This window comes from Pseudophryne corroboree, chromosome 5 (assembly GCF_028390025.1).
Source record: "Pseudophryne corroboree isolate aPseCor3 chromosome 5, aPseCor3.hap2, whole genome shotgun sequence".
Lineage (NCBI taxonomy): Eukaryota > Metazoa > Chordata > Amphibia > Anura > Myobatrachidae > Pseudophryne > Pseudophryne corroboree.
Window position 1 is genome coordinate 89,910,022 of NC_086448.1, and position 22,379 is coordinate 89,932,400.

General features: G+C 48.8%; 1 protein-coding gene across 3 annotated transcripts in view; it reads left to right on the top strand.

The window, feature by feature from the left end:
- The window catches only part of LOC134927261 (uncharacterized), a 989,775-nt gene that overhangs the window by 307,718 nt on the left and 659,678 nt on the right, over positions 1 to 22,379 (top strand). The window lies entirely within an intron of this gene.

Here is a 22,379-nt window from a genome sequence, read left to right on the forward strand (position 1 = left end):
TTTAAGACAATCTGCCCAGTATTTGGAAGAAGCAGCAATTGATGTAGGTACAGTTGCTTCTAAAGCTTCAGCCTTGACAGTAGTCGCTCGTAGAGCAGTTTGGCTACGTACCTGGAAGGCAGATGCGGAATCCAAGAAAGAATTGGAAGCATTGCCTTTTGTCGGTAATATATTATTTGAAAAACCTTTATCGGATATCCTAGAATCAGAGGCTGAATCGAAAAAGGTCAGATTTCCGGCTGCTTATAACCCTAAGTCCAAGGGTTTAAATTTCGCTCATTTCGTTGGCAAAGCAAAGCGAAAGCTAAAGAGGAGCTTAAGCAACCCCAGTTCAAAACCAGGGGTAGGGAGTAGTGGGCTAGCAAAAAGCCAGCTTCCAAGCCTGAATAGAAACCATCAGCCTGAAGAGACGGGCCTCCGCCTGGAGGATTCCAGGTTTGGGGGCCGACTCTTTCTTTTTGCACACATATGGCAACAGTCAACAGCAGATGTTTGGGTGCAGAAGGTAGTATCTCAGGGGTATGGGTTCCCATTCAGGAGGCAGCCTCCTCAAAGATTTTTTTGCACCAGCCCGTCTCGTATAGTCGAAGGCCAATGCCCTGCAAGAACCAGTCCAAAAATTACTGCAGTCAGGTGTGATTGTCCCAGTACCTCCATCACAAAGGAGACAGGGGTTTTACTCCAATCTATTTCTAATCCAGAAGCCAAATGGGTCATATCGACCAATTCTAAATCTGAAAATGCTGAACAGATACGTATGGATCCCGAAGTTCCACATGGAGATGTTACGCTCCATAATGTTGGCTATGGAACCAGGAGATTACATGGTATCTCCGGATGTACGGGATGCTTACCTACATGTGCCTATAGCACTGTCTCATCAGTGTTACCTCAGGTTTGCCATCCTCCAGGAACATTTACAGTTCCAAGCTCTGCCTTTCGGGCTAGCTACAGCACCCAGGGTGTTTACCAAGATCATGGTGTTTATGGTAGCTTGTCTGCACAAACAGGGGATAAGAATATTCCCATACCTAGACGACCTGTTAATCTTAGCACAGTCGCAAGATTTACTGTTGAGCCATCTTCAACAGACGATAGTTTGTTTACAGAGACACGGGTGGCTCATAAATTGGGAAAAGTCGTCCCTGAATCCGTCACAGCGGATGGTTCATTTGGGGGCCATATTGGATTCAGACCTACAGAAAGTTCTCTTACCAGAGAAAAAGATAGTCAAGGTGCAGGTCATGGCTCAGGAAGCGTTGCAAGCCCAGACAATGTCAGTCCATGCAGCAATGCGACTGTTGGGTCTGATGGTATCAACCTTCGACATGGAGCAATATGCGCAATTCCACTCCAGACCGTTGCAGCACCTTATTCTGTCCAAATGGAACGGAAATCATCAGACGATAAAGAAGCAGATGATAAAGATTCCGGTAAACGTAAAAAGGTCTCTAGCGTGGTGGCTACAGACAGACCATTTAAACAAGGGGAGACCCTTTTGGATAAAAGAGTGGCAAGTCCTGACAACAGATGCCAGCATGCAGGGCTGGGGGGCGGTACTCGGAAGCCTATGGTTCCAAGGAAAATGTACCGCAAGGGAAAGTCGCCTGCCAATAAATCTGTTAGAAATAAGAGCCATTTATAAGGCTCTAGTTCAGGCAAAGGACAATCTACAAGGAAGACCAGTCCAGATCCGCTCAGACAATGCGACGGCAGTAGCATACCTCAATCATCAAGGAGGAACTCACAGCAAGAGATTGATGGAGAAAGTAACTCCCATTCTAAAATGGGCAGAACTCCATCTCCCGGCATTGTCAGCAGTATTTGTCCCGGGTGTACTAAACTGGGAAGCGGACTTTCTCAGTCGGCACACCATTCAGGAAACCGAATGGGCACTACACCCAGAAGTGTTTCAGACTCTGGTGAACAGATGGGGTCTACCAGAGATAGACCTTATGGCATCTCGTCTGAACAACAAAGTTCCAAGGTATGGATCGAGAACAAGGGACACAGGAGCGGTCCTTGTAGATGGACTGTCAGTAGAATGGAGGTTTCAGTTGGAGTATCTGTTCCCGTCAATATCTCTATTACCCAGAGTAGTGAGAAAGATAAAACAGGCAAAAGGAGCAATGATTCTAATAGCTCCAGCTTGGCCAAGAAGGCATTGGTACACAGATCTGTTGAGAATGTCCATGGAAGCACCGATACTGCTCCCTCAACGTCCAGATCTGCTAATGCAGGGTCCTTGTTGTCACAGTCATCTGGATCGCCTGTCTTTGACGGCATGGCTGTTGAAACCTCTATCTTAGAGGCTAAAGGTTTTTCGAAACAAGTAATCCAAACTATGCTTAGAGCAAGAAAGCCTTCTTCGGCCCGTGTGTATCATAGAATATGGCAAGCCTATATTCATTGGTGTACTGGAAAAAATTTCAATCCGAGATCTTTTAAAGTAGCTAGGATTTTGGATTTCCTTCAGGCAGGATTGGATAAAGGGTTGAAAGTTGCTTCCTTGAGGGTTCAAGTTTCAGCGTTAACTCTATGGTTTCAGCAGAAGATTGCTGATTTACAGGATGTACGTACATTTTTTCAAGGAGTAGTACATATTCAACCCCCATTTGTTCCTCCTGCAGCTCCCTGGGATTTGAATTTAGTTATTAAATTTCTCCAGGGTCCTCTGTTTGAACCACTTGAGAGAGCAGATCTTAAGTGGTTAACGGTTAAAGTTCTTTTTTTACTGGCAATGGCGTCAGCCAGAAGAGTGTCAGATTTAGGAGCATTATCATGTAAGTCTCCTTTCCTGAGTTTTTTTCCCAGACAGAGCAGTTCTCAGAACAAGATCTAGCTATCTTCCAAAGGTGGTATCAAAGTTTCACCTGAAAGAAGAGATTGTAGTCCCAGCTTTTCAGGTATCGGGACTATCTGCGGGAGAAGCGTCGCTGGACGTGGTCCGGGCTTTAAGAATCTACATAGATCGTACTAGTGCCATCAGGAAAACAGATTCTCTCTTCTTCCTCTACGGATTCCATAGAAGAGGATGGCCTGCTAGTAAACAGACGCTGGCGAGATGGCTCTGAATGGTAATATCAGAAGCTTTTTCTCATGCAGATCTCCCTATTCCGGCTAATGTCTCTGCACACTCTACACGTAAGGTAGGTCCTTCTTGGGCAGCACAACAGGGTGCTTCAGCAGAACAGATATGTAGGGCAGCCACATGGTCTTCCATAAACACATTCAATAGACATTATGCCTTGGATACTTTTGCCTCTCATGACGCAGACTTCGGGCGAAAGGTCCTCCTGTGCAATCAGGAGCGTCCCCACCACTAAAAAGGCTTTGGGAATCCCAATGTTATCCTGTGGATAATCCTGTGGACCCAGCCAGAGAAATATACGTTATGGTAAGAACTTACCGTTGATAACGTGATTTCTCTTATGTCCACAGGTATCCACAGGGATCCCACCCTGACGCATCTGATTTGAGGATCTAGACAATCACTAAAACCTCTTCCTTCTTGTATGGAAGGGTGTGCATGTGTGTTCTTATCGCATAAATAGGTCTCTGCCTGATGTTCCTGCCTAAAATCGCTGTGGAAAGAACTGATCTGACTTAGTCAGGGGGCGGGACTATATGGTGAAGGCCCCAATGCATCCTGGGAGGCCAGAAAGCTCGTGACCGTGTTGGTGCCATTTTCGCTGTCGCTCGACAATATCCCAATGTTATCCTGTGGATACCTGTGGACATAAGAGAAATCACGTTATCAACGGTAAGTTCTTACCATAACATATATTTAGCAGCCGTGCAAACGCTAAGCCGCCGCCCTCTGGGAGTGTATCTTAGCTTAGCAGAAGTGCGAACGAAAGGATCGCAGCGCCACTACAAAAAAAGCTTGTGCAGTTTCAGAGTAGCTCGAGACCTTCTCCTAGCTTGCGATCACTTCAGACTATTTAGTTCCTGTTTTGACGTCACAAACACGCCCTGCGTTCGGCCAGCCACGCCTGCGTTTCTCCAGCCACGCCTGCGTTTGTATCTGACACGCCTGCGGTTTTACACACACTCCCCAAAAACGGTCAGTTACCTCCCAGAAACACCCACTTTCTGTCAATCACTCTGCGGCCAGCAGTGCGACTGAAAAGCGTCGCTAGACCTTGTGTGAAACTGCAACGGCTTTTGTGAAAGTACGTCACGCGTGCGCACTGCGCCGCATACGCTTGCGCAGAAGTGCCATTTTATAGCCTGATTGCTGCGCTGCGAACAACGGCAGCTAGCGATCAACTCGGAGTGACCACCCGAATGGGAACTAAAATAAATGAGACCAGTTTAGATTTCTGTAATGTCCGTGTGAACACACGTGGGCCATTCACATCGGCTTTTTATAATACTGTATGGTTTGTGCTTATCGAAGTACTGTGCACTGGGCCTAATTCAGTAAGGATTGTAAAGTCTGCTTTTTAGCAGAATTTGCAATCCTTTGGATCGCATGCTGACCGCCGCCTCCCCCACTTCAACAAGCAGAAATTGCGAACGCATCGCAATTTCTGCTTGTTAGCAGAAACTAAGGATGGCTCCTGCCGGCGCAGCTTAGCCTTTTTCTCGATTGCGGCGGCTGTGTGTGATGTCACGCAGCTGCCGTGATCATGCCCCCGTTCGCACCGCACTGCCCCCGTTTGTCCGCCTCCGCCCCTTGCAACGCTCCATCTCCTCCCTGGAAACGGAGCGTTGCCCGCCCCCTCCCGCCAGAAAATGTGGTGCATGCGCAGGATGGGTGCTACGCATGCGCCTGCAGCTTTTTCTCAATATTTGCGGTTAGATCGCACACTGCGATACAACCTGAATTAGGCCCTGTGTCTTTGTGTGCTCTCAGGAAATATTTTATTATTTACAGCCCTTACAGGAAGATCTTTGTGGTGTAAGCAACACTGGAGTACATGGTTTAGTCTGGGACAAGATAGATTGGAATACGTGTCTAAAAGGGATCGTGGTCTCACTATATTGGGTGTGGCCTCACGAAATGTTGCTATGTGAGCCATGCCCCCTGTTTTTGACACGCTGGGGGGGATGCACAGTGCTCTGTGAGCTGTTGGCATGCCCCCAGTTTCTCTCCACTGTATAAATTCTGCATGCATGCACACAGCATCTGTTCCCTGCCTGAGTGAGATGGGGCCTGCCAACTCCCCGACCCCCACTGCGGGACTCTGCGCCTCCACCGAATGTGGGACAGCATGACAGTGCCCAGAAAGTGGGACTGTCCCCACAAAATTGGGACAGTTGGGAGATATGGTTACAGTGTGAGCTGTTCTACGCTACATCTGTCATGCGACTAAGATGCAAACAAAGCAATAAAAATATAGTATGCTCCTCCTCTCAGAGTGTCTCAGTCACTTCGGTCATCTTGGAGCATATGGGGGGTCATTCCGAGTTGATCGTAGCTGTGCTAAATTTAGCACAGCTATGATCATCTTACCTGACATGTTGGGGTACGCCCAGCACAGGGCTAGTCTGCCCCGCATGTCAGTCCGGCCCCCCGCAGCAGTGCAAAGGCATCGCACAGCGGCGATGCCTTTGCACTTTAAGAATAGCTCCCGGCCAGCGCAGCTTTAGCGTGCTGGTCAGGAGCTACTCATCGCTCCCCGGCCCGCAGCGGCTGCGCGTGACGTCACGCAGCCGCTGCAGCCTGCCCCCGTTCGGTCCGGCCACGCCTGCGTTGGCCGGACTGCACCCACGAAACGGCGACCAAATGCCGCCGTTCCGCCCCCTCCTGCCCAGCAATCGCCTCTGCCTGTTTTTCCTTCCTCTGCCATCACATGTCATGCAGAGAGCTGTGACCCTATGTGTACCTGGCAGCCATATTTCGTGCTCTCCAGAGATATTTTGAAAAGGAGTTAATGATTTGTAAGAGGACAGCTACCCGTAACAGCCACAGGGAGTCGGCAGAGGTAATATACTGTAGCAGGGTTAGTGGGAATCTATGCTCCCGCCACCTATACTGTGTACATTCAGTGGGGAAAGCTGTCCGCTGCAGGAGACCGTGCTAAGCTGCAATGCCGTGGTAATCTGCCTCCCGCAGCAAAGATGTGTCATCACACATCTGTATGAACGGTTACTATGGTTTTACTGCATATTTGTTTATTATTGGATACCCTCCTTACTCATACTACTTCAGTGTCCCACCTTATCTACTGCCCATAATGAAGGGTGTGGGGAAGTAATCGCATTGTTATGTGTTAATGTGTGTGTGTGTATGTATATATATATATATATATATATATATATATTCTTTTTTTGCACTTAAACAAACCAAACAGGCATTTAGATGCCCAATTATTATTTTTCGGGGGTTACCTGCAGGTATCCCCTAAATGTGTGTACAGCTGTTTTGACCACAGAAGCAGCCCACATAGGCAGTCGGGATCCCGGTGGTCAGCATACCGACGCCCCAGGATGCCAGCAAGGGAGCGAGCGCAACGAAGCCCCTTTTGTGCTCGCCGCACTCGCCACAGGTTCTATTTCCACTGTATGGGTGTCTTGGACACCCACGAGTGGGAATAGCCCTCGGCCCCCTGCCGGCATCTTGTCGGCCTGGATCCCGGCGTCGGTATGCTTACTGCTGGGTTCCCGACTGCCAGTCACCTGACTACTTCCTGTTTCTTGGACCTATTGGCCACTGTAGTTTGTGGGCTGCAATCCACGGCATTTACCATGGCTGTGTTCCCGACACTGGCCGCACACACACATGCTTTCTCAGCAGACTGCGCATGCACAGAAGCGCCATTGGAGTCCCAAAGAAGCAGGGACATATTAAGAGAGGAGGGGGCCAGTGTGCAGTCTTAGTCCGGGACCCTCCTCTCTTCCAGAGGTCTTCTCTGTGATTTTCCCTACTGCCTAGTGCCTATGTGCATCCCTGGAGAGGTAAGTATTGAAAAAATCGGTGCAGGATATGCACACACTGCACCCATTATAGATATGCCATTGCGAATAAGTAATCACATTAGATATTACTTGTAACAAATCCTATCAGGGCCCTTGTAACTGCGTGTTGTTTTTTAATACATTCCGGCAAACAGTAACTTCTTTTCTCTTACGTACTAGAGGATGCTGGGGACTCCAAAAGGACCATGGGGTATAGACGGGATCCGCAGGAGCTTGGGCACACTAAAAAGACTTCAGACTGGGTGTGAACTGGCTCCTCCCTCTATGCCCCTCCTCCAGACCCCAGTTAGACTTTGTGCCCAGGAGTGACTGGATGCACTCTAGGGGAGCTCTCCTGAGTTTCTCTAGAAAAGACTTTTTGTTAGGTTTTTTATTTTCAGGGATCCCTGCTGGCTACAGGCTCCCTGCAGCGTGGGAGTGAGGGGAGAGAAGCAGGACCTACTTCTGTCAGTTTCAAGGCTCTGCTTCTCGGCTACTGGACACCATTAGCTCCAGAGGGTTCGATCACTTGGTGCGCCTAGCTGCTTGTTCCCGGAGCCACGCCGTCAATTCCCTCACAGAAGCCAGAAGACAGAAGTCGGGTGAGTATGAGAAGATCAGAAGACTTCAGGACGGCAGAAGACTTCAGTGATGGAGGGTACAGCAAAGCGGCAACGCTGTGCTCCATGCTCCCACACACATCACCAACGGTATTTCACTGGGTGCAGGGCGCTGGGGGCGCCCAGCATGTTACTGGAGCTTCTTAGGGCGGCACAAAGATTGTGGGTGCCTCGGCACCGTGTACAGACCCCCGCCGGCATTTTTAAACAATTTTGAATTTGGCGGGCCGAAGCGCGCCGGGAAGGGGGCGGAGCTTCATCCCGCAGCTCACGGGCGCCATTTTCCCTGCAACACGCGGCTGAGGGATAGAGACGCTGCGGGGACCTCCACGCTTCTCCAAGTAACGGGGGGGGCTTTTTAAGAGGGGGGCCGCAGTGTGGTGCTTAATAGTGGGATAAGGCAGCGCTGGGTACATATATTGTTTTTTGCGATATATGGGCGCTGAGGTGTGAGCTGGCATACTCCCTCTGTGTCCTCTATCTGGGCTTTATTGTGGGCCTGTCACCTAGCAGGGACGTTCTGTGTGTTGTGGTGTGTCGGTACTACGTGTCGGCATGTCTGAGGCTGAAGCTTATTCACCGGAGGAGGTTATTGGGGGAGCGGATGCGGGGCTAGAGTTGGGACTGTCGACGCAGCCGACACCTGATTTGCTAGCATTGCTCAGTACGATAAACTCAAATGTAGCTTCCTTATCAAAGAGATTAGATAAGTCTGAGGCACAGACCCAGGTGTGGAAAAAGTCCATGGAAGAGGCTTTGTCTCAGGTTCAGACCCCATCTGGGTCGCAAAAGCGGCCATTTACTCAGGTGGTAGATATGGATACCGACACGGACTCTGATTCCGACGTCGATTTCACTGAGGCAGCGTTACATCCACGTTTAGTTAAGAGTATTCAGTACATGATTGTGGCTATAAAAGATGTTTTACACATTTCTGATGAACCTGCGGTACAGGAAACTAGGATTTGCTTGTTCAAGGGAAAAAAAACCTGAGGTGAAATTTCCCCCCTCTCATGAAATGAATACTCTTTGTGAAAAGGCTTGGGAGTCGCCGGATAAGAAATGGCAGATTCCCAAGAGAATTTACATGGCGTATCCTTTCCCCTCTGATGACAGGGAAAAATGGGAGGCATCTCCAACTGTTGACAAAGCTTTATCTCGTTTGTCTAAGAAAGTGGCACTTCCGTCTCCTGACACGGCAGCTCTCAAAGATCCGGCGGATCGCAAGCTGGAGACATCTCTGAAGTCCATTTTCGCTAATTCAGGGGCATTGCTCAGACCCGCTGTGGCGTCGGTATGGGTGAGTAGTGCTATTGCTAAATGGGCTGAGAATTTAGCTAATGATATGGATACTCTGGATAAAGATAATGTCCTTCTAACTCTTGGTTATATTAAGGACGCTGCAGATTACATAAAAGATGCAGCGAGGGACGTCTGTCTCTTGGGTTCAAGAACCAATGCCATGTCGATATCAGCCAGGAGGGCCCTGTGGATCCATCAATGGAACGCTGATGCCGACTCCAAGAGGGCTATGGAAGCGCTACCCTTCAAAGGTACTGTCTTGTTTGGGGACGGCTTGGCTGACCTGGTCTCGACCGCGACTGCAGGTAAGTCCTCTTTTCTTCCTTATGTTCCCACACAACAGAAAAAGGCACCACATCAGCAGATGCAGTCCTTTCGTCACAATAAATACAGGCGTGGAAAAGGCTCGTCCTTCCTCGCTTCAAAAGGTAGAGGAAGGGGAAGGAAACCTTCTGCAGGTTCGGGCGCCCAGGACCAAAAGTCCTCACCTGCTGCTACCAAGTCCACCGCATGACGCTGGGGCTTCCCTGGGGGAGTCCGAACCGGTGGGGGGCCGTCTACGAAGTTTCAGTCAGGTCTGGATTCAATCAGACCTGGATCCTTGGATACTAGAGATCGTGCCTCAGGGATACAAACTGGAGTTTCAGGAGATGCCCCCTCACCGGTTCTTCATTTCGGCATTACCAGTAGTTCTTCCGGACAGGGAGGTGGTGCTAGCAGCGATTCAAAAACTGTGTCTACAGAGGGTCATTATTCCCGTTCCCTCGTCTCAGCGGGGGGAGGGGTTCTACTCGAGCCTCTTTGTTGTGCCGAAACCGGACGGTTCGGTCAGACCAATTCTAAATTTAAAATCCCTCAATCCATACTTGAAAGTTTTCAAGTTCAAGATGGAATCCCTTCGAGCTGTGATCTCCAGCCTAGAAGGGGGGGATTTTATGGCGTCAGTCGACATAAAGGATGCCTACTTACATGTCCCGATATATCCTCCGCATCAGGCTTTCCTCAGGTTTGCGATACAGGATTCTCATTACCAATTTCAGACGTTGCCGCTTGGGCTTTCCACGGCTCCGAGGATTTTCACCAAGGTCATGGCGGAAATGATGGTTCTTCTTCGCAAACAAGGGGTTTCAATTATACCGTACTTGGACGATCTCCTGATAAAGGCGAGGTCCAAGGAACGATTACTGAAAAGTGTGGAGTTGTCTCTATCGGTCCTGCGACAACACGGATGGGTCCTCAATTTGCCGAAATCCCAGTTAATTCCGACCACTCGGCTTACGTTTCTGGGCATGATTCTGGACACGGAGGTACAGAAGGTATTCCTTCCAGAAGAAAAGGCTCTGGAATTGCAGACGATGGTCAGAGAACTTCTGAAGCCGTCGAGTGTGTCGATATATCATTGTACTCGGGTTCTGGGGAAGATGGTTGCGGCGTACGAAGCCATTCCATACGGCAGATTTCACGCCCGTGTGTTTCAGTGGGACTTGCTGAGCAAATGGTCCGGGTCTCATCTGCACATTCACCGGAAGATAAGTTTATCTCCCAGAGCCAGAATTTCTCTCCTGTGGTGGCTACAAGTGAGTCACCTCCTGGGGGGACGCCGATTTGGTATCCAGGAGTGGGTACTTCTGACAACAGATGCAAGTCTCCGGGGCTAGGGCGCAGTCACCCAAGGAAGAAATTTCCAGGGAAAATGATCTCTCCAGGAAGCCTGTCTCCACATAAATATTCTAGAGTTAAGAGCCATTTACAACGGCCTGCTCCAAGCAAGAAGTCTTCTTCAGGGTCAACCGGTACTGGTACAGTCAGACAACATCACAGCGGTGGCCCATATAAACCGGCAAGGCGGAACAAGGAGCAGAGCGGCAATGGCGGAGGCCACAAAGATACTTTGCTGGGCGGAACAACACGTCAGTGCACTGTCAGCAGTTTTCCTACCAGGGGTGGACAACTGGGAAGCGGATTTCCTCAGCAGACACGACCTTCATCCGGGAGAGTGGGCTCTGCACCAAGAGGTTTTTGCAGAAGTGGCAAGACGCTGGGGAATTCCGTTGATAGACATGATGGCGTCTCGGCTCAACAAGAAGCTCCCAAGGTATTGTTCCAGGACAAGGGACCCACAAGCCACGGCGGTGGACGCCCTGGTGACTCCGTGGGTCTTCCAGTCGGTGTATGTGTTCCCTCCTCTTCCTCTCATTCCAAAGGTGCTGGGGATCATTCGTCGAGCAAGGGTTCAGGCGATTCTCGTCGCTCCAGACTGGCCAAGAAAGGCCTGGTACCCGGATCTTCAGGACTTGCTGGTGGAAGATCCTTGGCTGCTTCCTCTAAGGGAGGATCTGTTGTTACAGGGTCCATGCGTGTTTCCGGACTTACCGCAGCTGCGTTTGACGGCATGGAGGTTGAGCGCCAGTTCTTAGCTCGTAAGGGTATTCCCAGGGAGGTCATTCCAACTCTCATTAAGGCTAGGAAAGAGGTTACGGCGAAACACTATCACCGTATCTGGAGGAAGTATGTTTCCTGGCGTGAGCTTAAAAAGGCTCCTGCGGAGGATTTTCACTTGGGTCGTTTTCTCCACTTTTTACAGGCGGGCGTAGATGCAGGCCTGAAATTGGGTTCCATCAAAGTGCAAATTTCGGCTTTGTCTATTTTCTTTCAAAAAGAGTTAGCTGCCCTCCCAGAGGTTCAGACTTTTGTGAAGGGTGTAATGCATATCAATCCACCGTTTGTACCGCCTGTAGCGCCATGGGACCTTGATGTCGTCTTGCGGTTCCTCATGTCTTCCTGGTTTGAACCTTTGCGGAAGGTTGAATTAAAATTTCTCACTTGGAAGGTGGTTATGCTTTTGGCGCTGGCATCTGCCAGGCGAGTATCGGAATTGACAGCTCTATCTCATAAGAGTCCGTACTTGATTTTTCATGCGGATAGGGCGGAATTGAGGACTTGTCAACAATTTCTACCAAAGGTGGTTTCGTCATTTCACATTAACCAACCTATTGTGGTTCCGGTAGCTTCGGAAAAAGTGGCGATTCCAAAATCTCTGGATGTTGTAAGAGCGTTAAAAGTTTACGTTTCTAGGACAGCTGTTACTAGGAAAACTGAAGCGTTGTTTGTTTTGTATGCGGCCAACAAGGTTGGTCATCCCGCGTCAAAACAGACTATTGCATGCTGGATTTGTAGTACGATCCAACAGGCTCATTCTTCGGTGGGGTTACCGGTGCCGAAGTCGGTTAAAGCCCATTCTACCAGAAAGGTGGGCTCATCTTGGGCGGCTGCCCGAGGTGTTTCGGCACTACAGCTTTGCCGAGCGGCTACTTGGTCGGGTTCGAACACTTCTGCTAAATTCTATAAGTTCGATACCCTGACCGAGGAGGACCTGGCGTTTGCTCAGTCGGTGCTGCAGAGTCGTCCGCACTCTCCCGCCCGTTCTGGAGCTTTGGTATAATCCCCATGGTCCTTTTGGAGTCCCCAGCATCCTCTAGGACGTAAGAGAAAATAGGATTTTGGTACTCACCGTTAAATCCTTTTCTCCTAGTCCGTAGAGGATGCTGGGCGCCCGTCCCAGTGCGTACTATTACTTGCATTATATATATATTTTCTTACTGGTTAAGTTAGTTATACACGACTTGTGTATTGGTTTGTTACAGCTGGTTGCTGGAGTTTTATGCATACTGTTATCTGGTTTGGCGTTATTCCGGTTGTACGGTATGTTTATGGTGTGGGCTGGTAATTTGGTAGCCCTTAGTTAAGACAAAAATCTTTCCTTGTAATGTCCGTCTCTCCTGGGCACAGTTCCTATAACTGGGGTCTGGAGGAGGGGCATAGAGGGAGGAGCCAGTTCACACCCAGTCTTAAGTCTTTTTAGTGTGCCCAAGCTCCTGCTGATCCCGTCTATACCCCATGGTCCTTTTGGAGTCCCCAGCATCCTCTACGGACTAGGAGAAAAGGATTTAACGGTGAGTACCAAAATCCTATTATTGCCACAAATATTGTTGTTTAAAAATGCGAATTATTGGGTCTAGAACCTGATAATTAATAATTACCTCTTTACCAGTCAGCGAAGCAGAGATGCCTCTTCTAACTGTAAGTTCTGTTTAATAGAACATAGGGCCATTGCTTAAGCACTTGTTACCCGTCTCTTGCAGCATTCTAGGTCATTTTAATGTCTGCAGTCGTGCAGTTTACACTTACAACGCTTATATTCCCAAGTCATTAGGAGGCGTCACATTGTGTTATGTGCTTCTAATTGATTTCTCCCTGGATCACTACATTTGTCTAACGCTATCAAATTTATGTTTTTTTATTTGCATCAGATTTCTCATAACTTGTCCATTGCAGAAAGATTGATTTTCTCCTTTAAAATCCCAATTTTACTTTTTATTCCCACAGACAATAGACTGTTCGCTAGTTTGTTTTATTTATAAAATGCTTAGATCGTTTTTTATTGCTGCCAGACCAGTAAACATGATGATGTACAGCGTCTTCCTTGTATCATAAATTAAAGAGTTAGGACAAGTTCTCCAGCTGTATAATCATCTTGAACTTTTACTAAGCAAAGTAAAACAATTTATTGGTTCACCAAACATTGTTAATGAAAGAATTTGTTTCCTACAGCAGATTAGGCTTCGTTTCCTGCAACGTCCATGTAATAACGCTGTAATAGAAATAGCACATTACATTATAGAAAGAATTCATTCTAAGATGCTACAGTATAAGGGAAAATCACCTACAGTAGGCTATTATGTTCAGGTAGTTTGTTTGTCATGTGCTCACTTTGTCACTAAGGGGTCTATTTACTAAGCCATGGAGAGAGATAAAGTGTAAGCACACTTGCCTACTGCGGAAGACTCCATTTTTTTTGGGCAGTCCCCCGCACCCACGGAAAAGTGGCCGAATCTCCTGCTCATCCCACTTTCTTCCTAGAGTTGCAGGCAGGATGAGGAGATTATACCTAGAGGGGGAGAGACTAAGGGGCCTATTTATCACCATCCGCATCTTGGATGCTGATGTCATGTGATAAAATCGCCCAAACTCGCACTGCGATAACTGATTACATCGCAGGGATGTATCAATTATCGCAGGCAGCATCATCGGGGTATTTTTTGTAAAAAAATGCCCTGATGTCCTGCTGCGCATGCGCTGCCCCCGCCGACATCACTGCTGCCACCCGGCCGACCCCCCCTTCCTGTCCAGCTTTCTCTGCCAGGGGCAGAGAAAGCTGGGCAAAAGGGTGCAGATTGCAGTGCTGCCCTGTGATCTCGCCAGTCTGAGCTAGCAAGATTATCACAGAGTACACTGCAGTATTTTTTCACATTTTTTTTAAGTAAATCTGGTCAGATCGCATTTCCCATATAAGTATGGGGAATGCGATGTGGCTTCCTAAAAAAAAAAAAAAAAGCAAATTAAAGGGTTTGGGCAGTTATTCATGAAAACTGCTCCAAATGCCCTTTAATACATTCAGGCGATAATAAAATAATGTGAAAAGGGTGTGAAAATACCCTTTTTCACATTATTTTAGTAAAAATAATGTTAATAAATAGACCTCCAAATGATGCAAATTTGCATCATTTAGCTTCACATCTCCTCAAATCGTGGTTTTTTTTATGGGGCGGGGCTTAGCGGTGAGACAGCGCAGCCACGCCCCCTGAAATAACCTGCAGTGTCTCCTCTCTGGGTTTCTCCTGGAGAGTAGACCATAATAGTTGGTCAGTATAAGTTTGAGCGAATCAGCTCCTAACTTGTCATGATACAGGCCGTGTTGGCTGGTCCCTTATCTTTTTCCAAGGCTTCATAACGAGACCCAGGGGTGTATCTAGGGGTCTGAGAACCCCTGGCAAAGTAAGGAACTGTCGCCCCCCACCTCCCCCACCCAGGGACACAGAGGGGGGTAGTTACAGATAGGCTGAGGTCAGGGACACTGAGGGAGAATTACAGGGAGGGTGCGGGTAGGGACAATGAGGTGGAGGGCTTACAGGGAGGCTGAGGTCAGGGACACTAAGGGGCAATTACAGGGAGGGTGTGGGCAGGGACACTGAGGGGGAATTACAGGAGTGTGCAAGCAGGAACACTGAGGGGAAATTACGGGGAGGGTACAGGCAGGGACACTGAGGTAGAATTACAGGAGGGTGTGGGCAGGTACACTGAGCGGGGAGTCACAGGAAGACGGAGGTCAGGTACACCAAGGGGGAATTACAGGGTGGGTTTGGGTAGGGAAAATGAGAGGGAGGGGCTACAGGGAGGCTGAGGTCATTGACACTGAGGGGCAATTACAGGAAGGGTGCGGGAAGGGACACTGAGAAAGAATTACGAGGAGGGTGCGGGCAGGGACACCGAGATGGAATAATGGGGAGGGTGCAGGCAGGGACACTGAGGAGCAATTACGTAACTAGATTTTAGTAACTAGAAACAGCCTCAGCACCCCCCCCCCACCACCATATTTAAAATAGGGCCAGTGCGCACTGTAGGTGTGCGCCAAAACTATAGGTGTGGCTTTATGTGTTAGGGGCGTGGCAACAAAATAATACCAATTCATTTTACGTTGCACAGTGGTCTCCATTAATCAAATGACGCCACTTACACACATTACGCCAGGTAGAGCCCCATTTTACACATTACTCCAGGTAGAGACCATATTACACATTACGGCAGGTAGAGCTCCCTTTTACACGTTACGGCAGGCAGAGCTCCCTTTTACACATTATGGCAAGCAGAGCTCCCTTTTACACGTTACAGCAGACAGAGCTCCCTTTTACACATTACATGCGGTTCTCTGTCCTCAGTGCCTATGTACTGTGGGCCAAGAACACTTGGCACACACCTAGCTACAGCCCTGTACAAAAATCATGAGAACTCGGAGGTAGGCAATGTCTGCTCTCCAGCTGTGGTGGAACCACAAGTATAAGCATTCTCTATCATGTAATGTCTGTCAGGGCATGATGGGACTTGTGGTTCCACAGCATCAGGACCCAGGTACTTCTCTCCGCTCACCTTTCTAAGGGCTGGCATGAAGAGTCCCTACCACTTGCTGCTGTTCTGCTCACCCGGTTGTTGTTGTGTGGCTGATGCATGATCCTGATCTCAAGGGACACTGTCAATCCGTTGCCCGGAGACCAGGCCGCTCACTGACAAGCACAGGCTGGGGCAGAGGGGCTGCTTAGGTGCAGTCCAGGAGCTCGCTGGCCGCTCATTGCCGCTGTGTGTGGTTGTAGATCTAGAGATTTTCAGATGGCATGTCCCCTGGGATTACAGGTCTACAGGAGTGCAAAAGATCGTCACTGTAACCTCCAGGCAGCAGGGGGAGGACATGCCGTTTTATGGACTGCATTGTAACTCTGGCAGGAGCGGGTGTGCGGTGAGGGGAGGATCGGGCACTACAGCAACCCGCAGCTCACTTTAACCTACGGTGGTGGCGGCGGCGGAGGGGAACGGGCAGTATTGCCGCTGCTCATTATAACCTCTGGTGGAGGGGGGGGGGGGGGGGGCAAGTGGTTTGGCTGTACTGTAAGATCATGTTTCCGAGGGTGGGGGCAGAGCTTTACTGCCCGTGGCTGCACTTTAACTACCGCAGGCTCACATTGCATTGCGGAACTATGGTTGTTGCCAGCGTACTGCGCCCACGGTGCATGTGCGCTGTGTGCCATGCACCGCTGGCACACACCTAGTTACGGCCCTGCTGAGGAAGAATTACGAGGAGGGTGCGGGCAGGGACACTGAGATGGAATTACAGGGAGGGTGCCAGCAGGGACACTGAGGAGGAATTACGAGGAGCTTGTGGGCAGGGACACTGAGATGGAATTACAAGGAGGGTGCAGGCAGGGAGACTGAGGGGGAATTACGAGGAGTGTGCAGGCAGGGACACTGAGGGGGAATTACGAGAAGTGTGCAGGCAGGGAGACTGAGGGGGAATTACGAGGAGTGTGCAGGCAGGGACACTGAGGGGGAATTACGGTTAGGATGCTGGTAGGGACACTGAGAGGAAATTATGGGGAGGGTGCGTGCAGGGATACTGAGGGGGAATTATGGCAAGGGTGCGGGCAGGGACACTGAGAGGGAATTACAGGAGTGTATGAGCAGGGTCATTGAGGGGGCAGTTACAGGAATGGTGCGGGCAGGGACACTGAGGGGGAATTAAAAGGAGGGTGTGGACAGGGACACCGAGGGGATATATGCATACATACATACAGTTAAAAACCCCTCTCTCGGTGTGATTGCACTACATGTCCCAGCAAATCCATTTGACAAGGTGTGCTGGGACTTATAGTCTCAACACAGCTGGAGAGGCAGTCACTGGTCTAGATACCTCTCCATACAGAGCTCTTTGTAACCTGTGATCCAGATTGCCAGGATAGACCATGCAGTGTAGCTACTGTACCGCTTAAAATGTACAGGTATGCTCACGCTGCACTGCTGACTGGTGCTGATTGTAGTGCCTGCTGTTTAGTGACAGACTGCGTGGGACCAATCAGAAGGGGAGCGGATGAGGAAGAGGAGGTGCCTCGCCCCTCCCCATACCTGGAAGTGCCCCGCTCCCTGGCTATATTCACCATCATTGTGACTGTAGTCACAGAGAGTGTCAAACGCAATACGCTTCTGAGAGTCCGGCAGTGGATGAACACTGCTAAGGGATGTACTCAGTGAGAACTACTATGTCATTCTACCCTTTTGTGCGGGTGGCACTGTTGGGCGGCGCCCCCCTCTTGGCCTGCGCCCCTGGCAAGTGCCATCCTGGCCAATAGGAAGATACACCCCTGAAGAGACCCCTTAATTTAGACCCACCTACTCATGCAACATTCAGAAATATAAAATACATTGTATGCGTTGCACTGAGTGGAGAAACGCATCAGCTGTCTAAGACAACTCTCTAGTATTGGGGGCTTTGTGCAGTTTGGAAGAGAAAGCATTAGCTGTGGCTATTTCGGAGAGATCCCTATAAACTGCTGATTATTGCAGAGGCCACAGAAGGTTCCTTATCAGCTAAAGAGAGTTATATCCACCATAATGTGACTCTCTGATCATTATCTAATTGTACAGTAACCTAAAGGGCCCCATACACTTATCCGACCGTATGTCGGAGGCGATCACAGGCGATCACCCCGGCAGCCTCCAGGTGGCAGGATCGCTCAAGATACATCAGATGCTGTCCTTTTGCATCCGATGTATCCTGGGCGATCCCAGCCATGCCCCCAGGTCGGACCAGATTGAATGTGCAGCACATTCAATCTAGAGGATCCGATCCGATGCTCACGGGAACGCGCATCGGATCAGATCAGACCGGAGACACCTCAAAAATGCCCGATTTCACCCAATATATCGGGCCGAATGCCCAAATTGGGCTGAAATCGGGCATAATCGCTCTAGTGTATGGGGCCCTTAACAGCTCTTATGGATTTTAACTGTAAAGCGTTATCATTGATCTGGTAACTTTGTGTAATTGATACCTGGCTGGGGAACTAAGCTGCTGCAGCCAACTAGCAGGGCCGGGGAAGGGGAAAGAGCCCTTCAGACCTGGACCTGGGTAATTAGTAACCCCCCCCCCCCCCCCCCTTCCTTGGCGGCAGTGGTGCTCCTAGTTGTGGGTATATGTGTGCGCCATTCATTAATGTGACAGGCTGGTTTCATTAATGTCTAACCATTATGTATGAACAGGGTCCATTGTGAGAAATATTAGGCAAATGTAGCCTCCAGGGAGTGCGCTCTGCCGCTTACAGACGCAACCGTATTACATAAAGGTTATTGTCAAACCGCTGATTTTAGCGAAATCCATACGTCAATATTTATGTGGTATGCAATCATGAAACCATTGTTCCCTCTCAATGTGAGATGTGATTAGAACAGGCTGGCGAGGAACAGATGTGTGCTAATTGCAGATATCCAGGGGTCTGCCTGTAATGAAGAAAACGGAGGCAGCAACTCTTTTTGGTGGGGTGGGGTGTAGAGGGGTGGGGGTGGGGGGGTCCTATTCCAACAGTCTAAATTAGTGATTTAGGAAGCATAATGCATTTATATTAATGTTTATTGTGCTATAGTATTTATGAACACTTTAATCATTGCCCTCTTCAGTATCATCTGTTATTTGCAGCGATAACTGATGAGTTACCGGAGCGATTTAGCAATATACGTATGCTAGGACAGCCCCCTCCTGTAAGAGACTGTCCTGGCAAAGAGTCAGTAGTAAAGTAATAGTGATCTCTGGGCCTAATTCAAAGTTGATTGCAAAACAAAATCTTCCTCTAATGGGCAAAACCATGTGCACTGCAGGTGGGGCAGATGTAACATGTGCAGAGAGAGTTAGATTTGGGTGGGTTATATTGTTTCTGTGCAGGGTAAATACTGGCTGCTTTATTTTTACACTGCAGTTTAGATTTCACTTTGAACACACCACACCCAAATCTTACTCTCTGCACATGTTATATCCACTAGCGCATGCAGGGGGGGTTTCTGAGTACCCAGAAACCTCCCCTGACAGACCAAGTTGTTGTTGATTTTTTTTTAAGCAAAAAACCGAAGCCGCCCGCTACCCGCAGTTTAAGCCCCGCCCCATCTGGGTTTGGCTCCGCCCCTTCAAACACCCGCGAATCGCGGGTTGTGCACTTCCCTGCGCTGTGGTGCAGATGTATGTTATGGCAGCTGCTTCCGATTGCCTCAGCCTCTCCACTGGCTGCTGCTCCACAGCCTACTGTACAGTATGATCCTCAATTGTAAGTGCATACATTATCGCTGCATATCTTTTTCCTCCTACAGTATCATTATATATATTATATAATATATATATATATTATATATATACATTATATATACACACACACACACACACACACACACACACATATGTATGTATAATATATATATATATATATATATAGACAGAAGGTAACAACACATATGTATATATAATATATATATATATGTATATATACACACACACATATAGATGGAGCCTCCCTTATCTTTGCCTGCCAGATCGCAGGCGTGGACTCCCAGCGTGACTAGGCGATCCGTCCGCCTAGTCACAGCGGGACTGCACAGAGCCACTTCCCATTGTAAGCGTCTCTGTCTGGGCGCGCGTCTCCGTCCGGGTACGCGCGCCCATCCAGACGGAGATGCTCACAGCATCCAGGCACACCCAGGTGGGCGCACCTAGTCACAGACGGAGCCACGACTAGCGTGGCTCCACCTGTGTGTATATATATATATATATATATATATATATATATATATATATATATATATATATATAGTATATAGAGAAACGGGCGTAATTTCACGGTTTTGAAAGAAATACAGGCAGCTGTAAGAAATACAGACAGCTACACAAGCTTTGCTATCAACGTTTCAGGTGCGTTTTTATTAGCACCTTTCGTTAGGATAAAACGCACCTGAAACAATAGCAAAGCTTGTGTAGCTGTCTGTATTGCCGCCCATCTTCTCTATATACTGCATGGCTCCCTGATGGTTCATGGGAAGGCACCCAGGTATTATGAAGTTATGTGGAGTGCCGGTCAAATTGCATTGTGTGTATATACATATATATTTAATGTAGGGCCGGATGTAATGAAGTTTGAGTTGGCCGGAGGTGCGGGTTCCTGGCTAAACTCTTGAGGGTTTTTTTAAAGCGGCAATTATATATAAGGCAAAACCGTGCCTTGTAAATGATTGCCAATTTAAAAAAATATCCATTGTTGGCTGGGAACCCGCACCTCTGGCCAACTCAGACGTCATTACATCTGGCCCCCATAGTAGGCACTCCGGAACTGCATTAAAAATATTTGCCCTGGTGCCACCCTGGGTTAATAGATCCCCATGTATAGCAGTGTAGATCAGGTGGCACTCACAGGTTTTCATACGGAATGAATAAAGGACTTCCAAGCCAGTTCCAAGTTCAATGTTTCGGTGTTGCCACCGTTATGAAGAGCAACTGGCTTGGTAGTCCTTTATTCATTCGATATGAAGACCCGTGATTTTCGAATGCAATTTTAGAATGGAAATTGCTCTATGTCTATGACTATTACAAAATATATTTTATCTATCTATCTATCTATCTATCTATCTATCTATCTATCTATCTATCTATCTAGGTCTGTCTATCTACAATAGTTTAACGAACCCAGCATAAACTGAGTCACTTCAGTCTCCACCCCCGTGCTTGGCTCCTCCCCCCTCTGGAAACCCCCTCCTGCAAATCCTGCGTTTGCCCCTGATATCTGCCCCACCTGCACTGCACATGGTTTTGCCCAGTAGAGGAAAATGTTATTTTGCAATCAACCTTTAATTAGGCCCTCTGTCCCTTCATTTCCATTTTCCATCTTGGCTTAATCACTATTAGGCTGCACATGTGCATAATACAGGTATATATATATATATATATAAAGGTGCATTACCCTATAGCAGGGGTGGGGAACCTCCGGCCCGCGGGCCGTATAAGGCCCGCAAAGCCGTTTGTTCCGGTCCACCCACTGGTGTCAGCGAGATGCCGCCGGACTCAGTCCGGCGGCGGCGTGTCACAGCTGTCAGGGCAAGGAGGAGAGCGCGGCTATGTCCGGCGGCAGCGGCGGGTAGGATCTTAAACTAGCCGCCGGTTCGTGAGCCAATCAGAGCTCGCGGACCAGCAGCCAATCAGGAGCCGCCGCTGCTGGCCTGCGAGCTTTGATTGGCTCACGAACTGGCAGCTGGTTTGAGATCCTACACGCCGCCACCCAACATAGCCGCGCTCTCCTCCCTGCCCTGACACCCTGACAGCTGAGACACGTCGCCGGATGGAGCAGCAGCAGCAGCGGTGAGCTGCACAGTGGGGGGGGGGGAGCACTGTGGGGGCATTTGTGGATCTGGCACTGTGGGAGTATTTGTGGATCTGGCACTGTGGGGGCATATGTATATCTGGCACTGTGGAGGCATAGGTATATCTGGCACTGTGGAGGCATATGTATATCTGCCACTGTGGAGGCATATGTATATCTGGCACTGCGGGGGCAATGTATATCTGGCACTGTGGATGCATATGTATATCTGGCATTGTGGGGGCATTTGTATATCTGGCATTGTGGGGGCATTTGTATATCTGGCATTGTGGGGGCATTTGTGGATCTGGCACTGTGGGCGCATATGTATATCTGGCACTGTGGGGGCATTTGTATATCTGGCACTGTGGGGGCATTTGTATATCTGGCATTGTGGGGGCATTTGTGGATCTAGCACTGTGGGGGCATTTGTATATCTGGCACTGTGGGGGCATGTGTATCTGGCACTGCACTATTGGGGGAATACGTGTATCACGTCCCATTTTAATTGGCCACACCCATTTTTTGGCGCAGGGCAGAACTACTGGGAGGCAGGGTAATTTTTAAGTTGATAATTTTTGTATGGACCCCGAAGGATTTTTATAAATATCCAAATGGCCCTTGGTAGAAAAAAGGTTCTCCACCCCTGCCCTATAGGTAAGACAAGCTGACACCATCATCAGATAGTGTTAGCTAACAGAGACAAGCTCAAAACAACTTGTTAAAGCTTGTTAAATAGCTCCATTTCACCACCACCATAGAGAAAAAGAGGGTAGTTAAG